We start from the raw sequence: 7426 nt of genomic DNA, 5'->3' as shown, positions 1-7426 counted from the left end.
ACCCATGGTAGGAAGCTACCTGGCCACTAGCAATGTCCAAACTCAAACTGCAAAACAATGTTTTATTCAGAATTGGACCATGTTGATGGTCCTGAGCCGAGGACCCCCTGGAGGGAGGGGGTCCAGGTCTCTCTGATGAAACAGTGACAGTGGCTGCTTCTGGAAACAGATTTTGCTACTGCAGAAATCACCATTCTCACTAAAACTGATCCTCAAGAAGTCCCAGCTTCCTTGTATCATTCATTCCTGAGTTGATGTCTGGCATGGATGTGTTTGGGTGGCACAGCCAAAGTCATAAACCAGCTTACCACCCTCTCTAAAGAGGCTGGGAACTGGAGGGGGTCGCTGCCTCCTGATTCATAAAGCAGAGGACCTCCCAAACATAGGAAGGCCATGCAGATGTTGAGTGGACAAAAACACTGGTAAGTGTTTCCTGGAGTCCAACTCTCTGGCTTCCCTACATTAACATATGTATGCTTTTCTTATCAAACTTTAAATTTCTGAAGGTCAAAAACACTTCCTACTGAATACAGAGGAATTCTCCAATATACAAACAAAACTCACCCCAAAAGTGGGCAACCCAGAGGGTTGTAGTTATCCATCTCCAAGAGACAAATATCTTGGGAGTAATGTCCAGGTATCTTCTACATCAGTGTTTTTCAACCTTTTTTTCTTACACACACTTGTACCTATAGTTAAATTTCCATGGCACCACTTAAATTCTGTTAATCAAAAAAAAAGAGTAAAGAAAATGAATGTACTTACTGTACTTTAAACTTCTTTCAAAAATAATTTAATCAGTGATCTTTAAAAAATTTTTTGAGGCACACCTAAGATCCTCTCATGGTACACCATCTGAAAAACACTGAAAATTACTGGTTCCCTTATGATCTAGTCTCATTATTACATAATTGTAACATATACCAACAATGATACATTGTGTAAAATCTGTGGAATAAATAGAGAAAAATAAAGAAAAGAAATAGCTTAAATGTGTAATGTATACATGATACACCAAAACACAAAATCCGAGTGCCATCATACCCCCTTATTCATGATTTTGCTGTTTACAGTTTCAATTACCCACACTCAACTGCAGCCCAGAAATGTTAAACGGAAAATTGTAGAAATAAACAATTCATAAATTTTAAGTGGCATGCCATTCTAAGTAGTCTGACGGCATCTTGCACCAACCCACTGGAGATATGACTCTTCCCTTTGTCTGACATATCCGCTCCCTCTTCCTTAGTCACTTAGGAGCCATTAGATTAGTGGAACAGGTGTGCTGTTGCTGTGTCATCATGTTTATGTTCAGGTGACCCTTATTTTACTCAGTAATAGCCCACAAACTCAAGAGTTTATTATGCTGGCAAGTCAGATATGCCAAAGAGAAGTTGTAAAGTGCTTCCCTCAAGTGAAAAGGTGAAAAATTCTTGACTCAGTACGGGGGAAAAATCTTACACTGAAGTTGCTAAAAGGTATGGTAGGAAATAATCTATCCATGAAATTGCGAAGGAAAAAGAAGCTTCTAAGGACAGAAACAATGCTTTGTCCTTGCGGAACTTGGTTTGTGCTTGCTACATAGTTGTTCAAAAACCAAAGCCTATATATTTTTTGTTACGTATCTAGGTGGTTAAAAAATAAAGAAATAGACAAAAATGATTGATACAAAAGTTGAGGATGAGGAGAGTAGAGTGAATTGCTTGGTACTCAGAGGCTCTCAAGGCCCTGATGGGCCAAGTTATAATCCTTACCTTAATGGTGGATCTTTGGGCATTCATCCTTTTGTTATTCTTTCAACCATACATATGCATTTCTGCATTTCTATATACATTTCACAATCAAATCTCATGTTTATTCATTAATGTAGGATGTGAAGTAGAAAGAACAAAAGATTTTGAGAAATAGGAAGGGCATAGGGTTGCATCTTTAAAGCAAGATTTGTCAACATAAAGAAAATTAAACAGTGTGCCACACCTTTTGGGGGCAAGACACAATTGTAAGAGGGACTTTACCTAACAAACACAATCAGTGTAACCTGGTTTCCCGCACCTCAATGAATCCCCAACAATAAAAAAAATTTTTTTTTTTTAAATGCCAAATTATACCCTGTTTGGTTTAGAAGTCAAACAAATTTTCTATATCCTGATGTATGGAGGTTAAAGAAAAAACTACTATATTTATCCAATTTTTTTTTTTTTTTGAGACAGAATCTAACTTAGTCGCCCTGAGTGGAGTGCCATGGCATCATAGCTGACAGCAACCTCAAACTTTGGGGCTCAAGTGATTCTCTTGCCTTGGCCTCCCAAGTAGCTGGGACTACAGGAGCCTACTACAATGCCTGACTACTTTCTGAGATGGAGTCTCTCTTTTGCTTAAGCTGATCTCAAAGCTGTGACCTCAAGCATTCCATCTGCCTCAGCCACCCACAGTGTTATGATTATGGGCATGAGCCACCACACCCAGCCTCTGAGTTTTTATTTTAAATAGCAAATTAGGGAAAAAAGATTTAAGCTGGTATTTTGATGTCTCAACTATTGCCTTTAGTCACATGTAGCAAATGCCATAAATGGCCATAACTTATAGATTGAATGATTGCCAAGTGAATTGCCATGTTTGTATATCAATAACAATAATAATTACAATAAATTGAAATATTTAAAATATGTGTAAGATCATGAGTTAATAGCAATATTGACTTAAAAAAACTCATTGGGTTACATTTTGAGAATTATAGGTAGTTAAGTTATTATTTTGAAACCAGGCAAGTGACTAGAACAATCACACACTTATCTGGTCATTCGTATAGGTAAACTAGTAATTAATAAGGGGAAATTTCTCCTTACAGAAGTATTCTAGCTAATAAATGAAGAGAAGTGACAGAATAAAAATATTAGGATTTTAATACTCAAAGCAATGAAGGATGAAGACAATGACCAGCCATGAGCAGCTAACATTCTAGAAAGAGAGCCAGCTAGAAACAGGCACCTCCTGTTAGAAGCTGAACTCTGAATCAGTCCAGTAAAAAACAAATAAAACCTGAATCTAATTATTTAAATTGTTTCATATGAGTTTGCAGGAAATACAGCCAGGACAACATAAAAAGGATACTGTGAGGATGCAATCGGACTGTGGAAAATTCTACAATAGAATGTAGTTTCTTCATTAAAATTACTGCAACAGAGAGTGTGCCGTGGAGTAAAAAAGAATTAATACCATAAAAATGATCTCAGTGAGGGTGTAATTCCAATCATATTTCAAACAAAGACTCTAAAACAACTATGAGGCCATCTGGGATATTTGAACACCAACTGAACAGTTAATAAAATCATTGAGGATTTAGGTAAGGTAATGGTGTTATGGCTATGTAATGTGTTCAAAGACTACACATAAAGTAAGCTAATACCTAGGATTGGCTTGCAAATAACTCAGAGATGGGAGTGGATGTGGGTCTCAGATGGAACAAGACTGGCCATCAGGAAGTAATTCTGCAAGCTGGTGATGAGGACATCAAGATATGCCACGTTCTCTTCATTTTTATACTTTTTATATATTTCAAGAGGAAAATTTTCAAAATACTGCCTCAAATAAAATGAGGAACAATATATGTAGCATGTTTCATAAACAAAGGGTTTCTTAAATAGCTCTTACCGTAAATGAGAAAAAGAATAACCTAATATAAAAACATTTAAGAGCCATGAAGGCTATGGTAACCAATTTGATGAAAATATTTAAAATTGTATATAAAACTAGCACACTGTACCCCATGACTGCATTAATGTACACAGATATGATTTAATAAAAATAAATAAATAAATAAACACTTAAGAATATGAGCACACTTCATGAAAAAGAAATACACATGGCCAATATATATCTGAAAAAGTTGCAATATTTAAATTTAGTTAAATATTTAAAGAAATTAATGGAGTAAGTGTAATTATGGAGATAAAAATGAAAGATTAATTGTGAGTTTACTTAGAGACCAGGGAGAGAATGGGAGGCTCAGCATCTGAAGAAGTCTCTTAAAATACATTATAGACTAATTTTTTTAATTTTTTTTATATCAGGTTAATTTGAGAGTACAAACAACGAGATCTCAATATTTGAATTTGTTAGGTAGAGACCTTCTTGTAGTTCTGTCCCATATCCAAAATGTGTGCCATACACCACTACATCATGCCAATTAAGTGGGAACACCCCAAATCCCCCTCATTCCCCTCCCAACTTAAATTGAAATGAGTTATTCTCCTCTGTAGACATGAATTAGATCATCTACTGGCTTCATATTAGTGTTGAGTACATTGGATATTTGATTTTCCATTATTGTGATAATTTACTAAAATGAATGTGTATCAACTCCATCCAGGTTAATATAAAAGATGTCAAGTTTCCATCTTTTTTTCTTTTTTTTTTTTGAGATAGAGTCTCACTTTGTCACCCTTGGTAGAGTGCCATGGCCTCATAACTGACAGCAACCTCAAACTCTTGGGCTCAAGAAATTCTCTTGCCTCAGCCTCCCAAATAGCTAGGACTACAGCCACAACGCCTGGCTATTTTTAGAGATGAGGCCTTACTCTGGCTCAGGTTGGTCTTAAATTAAGGTGACCAGATGTCCCACTTTTGGCGGGACAGTCCTGATTTTTAATAATTTGTCCCTCATCCCACACTGTTTTAAAAAAGTCCCAATTTTTTGGAAAGAATGCATGACAAGCTAGGGAAGGCAGGAGAACAGAAAGAGAATATACATTTTCGGCTGCTGAAAAGGTTAATGTAACTCCATTTGGGAATGAAGAGGTTAATGTGACTTCATTTGGAAATGAAAGGGCTAATGTAAACTCCCTACTCCCCTGCTGGGCAAGGTCACCCAGGTGGCATGGTATCAGAAGGATACTGGCTCCCTCCCTTGCTTCTAGGCAAGGACAACTAGCTCAGAAGGAGCCAAACTGTCTGGAACAAACAAGTAGCACCCCCCCCCCAGAGGGTCCCTAACCATAAACAGCTCAGCCAATAGCACCACCACCACCTCACCCCCAACCCCTGTTCAATGGTGTCCCACTTTACCAATGTTAAAATCTGGTCTTTTTATCTTAAACCCATGAGCTCATCCACCCTCGGCCTCCCAAGTGGTAGGATTACAGGCGTGAGCCACTGCCTCCAGCCAAAAACAACTACTGCTGTGTAATTCTTTTTATTATTATTGTTTTGTTAAACAGGCCCAGGCCAGGTTCGAATCCATTAACCCTGGTGCATGGGGCTGACATTCTAACCACTGAGCTACTGGCAACCAACTCCAACTTTTTTTGGTGTATATATACCACAGTTTGTTAATTAATTTCTGGGTTTCTGAGCACTTAGGTTGCTTCCACATTCTGGCAATTATAAATTGAGCTGTCATAAGCAATCTAGTTCAAATGTTCTTATGATAAAATGATTTTTTTTCTTCTGCGTAGATGCCTAGTAGTGTGATTGCAGGATCAAATGGGAGGTCTAATTTGATTTCTTTCAGGTTTCTCTATACTTCTTTCAAAGAGGCTGAAGTAGTTTACAGTCCTACCAAGAGTACAAAAGTGTTCCCTTCTTTCCACATCCACACCACCCTCTGCAACTTTGAGACTTTGTGATGTGGGCTAATTTTACCAGGATTAGGTGATATCTTAGGATGGTTTTGATTTGCATTTCTCTGATGATTAGAGACAATGAGCATTTTTTCATATATTTGTTAGCCATTCCTCCAAGAATGGTTCTATTCATGTCTCTTGCACAATGATAGATTGGATTATTTGCTCTTTTTGTTGTTGATTGATTTGAGTCTTCTATAGATTCTAGTTATCAAGCTTTTGTCAGACTCATACCATGCAAATATCTTTTCCCATTTTGAAGGTTGTCTTTTTGCTTTGATTGTTGTGTCCTGAGCCATACAGAAGCTTTTCAGTTTAATAAAGTCTTACTTGTTAATTTTTGTTGTTGTTGCAATTATCACTAAAGTTTTCTTCATAAAATCTTTCCCCAGGCCAACATCCTCAAGAAGTTTTCCCACATTTTCTTCTAGGATTTTTGTCATTTCATGCTTTAGTTTTAAACCTTTTATCCATCTTAAATCAACTTTTATAAGTGATGAAAGGTGCAGGTCCAGTTCCAGTGTTTTACTTGTGGTCATCCAGTTCTCCCAGCACCACTTACTGAATAGAAATCCTTGCTCACAGTGTACACTTTTGTGTGATTTATCAAAGATCAGATGGCTACAAGAGATTGGTTTCACCTCTTGGTTTTCTATTCAGTTCCAAATGTCTATGTCTCTATCTTTGTGTCAATAGCATGCTGTTTTGATCACTATGCACTTGTAATATAGCTAAAGTCTGGTAGAGTGATGCCTCCAGCTTTTTTTTTATTACTAAAAAGTGCCTTGGTTATGTGGGGTTTTTTTCTGGTTCATTATGAAATGAAGAACTATTTTTTTTCAGTTCCTCAAAGTATGTTGTTGGCATGTTAATGGGGATTGCATTGAATCTATAGATTGCTTTGGGTAGAACAGATATTTTAATAATGTTGATTCTTCCCAGCCAAGAGCATGATATGTTCTTCCATTTGTTAATGTCTTCTGCTATTTCTTTTCTTAGAGTTTCATAATTCTCTTTGTAAAGATCCTTCACCTCTTTTGTTAAGTATATTCCTAAGTATTTCATTTTCTTTAAAGCTCCTGTGAAGGGAATTGTGTCCTTGATTTGCTTCTCAACTTGGCTATTATTGGCATACACAAAGGCTATTGATTTTTGGACATTGATTTTATACCCTGAGACATTATTGTCTTTCCTGATCACTTCCAAGGGTTTTGTGATTGAGTCTCTGGAGTTTTCTAAGTATAAGACCATATCATCAACAAAAAGTGAGAGTTTGACCTCCTCTGCCCCCAGTTGGATGCCATTTATAGCCTTATCTTGCTTGATTACATTGGCTAGAACTTCCAGCACAGTGTTAAATAATAGTGGCGATTTTATATCCTTGTCTGGTTTCAGTTCCAAGTGGAAAAGCTTTCAGTTTTACTCCATTCATTATGATGTTAGCAGTGGGTTTGTCATAGATGGCTTCAATCAGCTTAAGAAATATGCCACCTATCCCTATTTTCTTAAGTGTTCTTATTAGAAAAGAATGCTGAATTTTATCAAATGCTTTTTCTGCGTCTATTTTGAGGATCATATGGTCTTTGTTTTTGCTTCTATTGATATGGTGAATTACATTTATGGACTTGTGTATATTAAACCAACCTTGCATCCACAGGATGAAGCCTACTTGAACATGATGTATATTTTTCTTAATGTGCAGCTGTAATCTAGTGCCTAAAATTTTGTGGAGTATTTTTGCATTGATATTCAGTAGTGAATCAGTCTGTTTTCCTCTTTGGTTGTGCCCTGTCCTGGTTTTGGTA

This window comes from Otolemur garnettii, unplaced genomic scaffold (genome assembly GCF_000181295.1).
Source record: "Otolemur garnettii isolate 467f Iridium unplaced genomic scaffold, OtoGar3 scaffold00029, whole genome shotgun sequence".
NCBI classification, from domain to species: domain Eukaryota; kingdom Metazoa; phylum Chordata; class Mammalia; order Primates; family Galagidae; genus Otolemur; species Otolemur garnettii.
The sequence above is the reverse complement of the archived record's forward strand: the minus strand, read 5'-3'. Positions refer to the sequence as shown.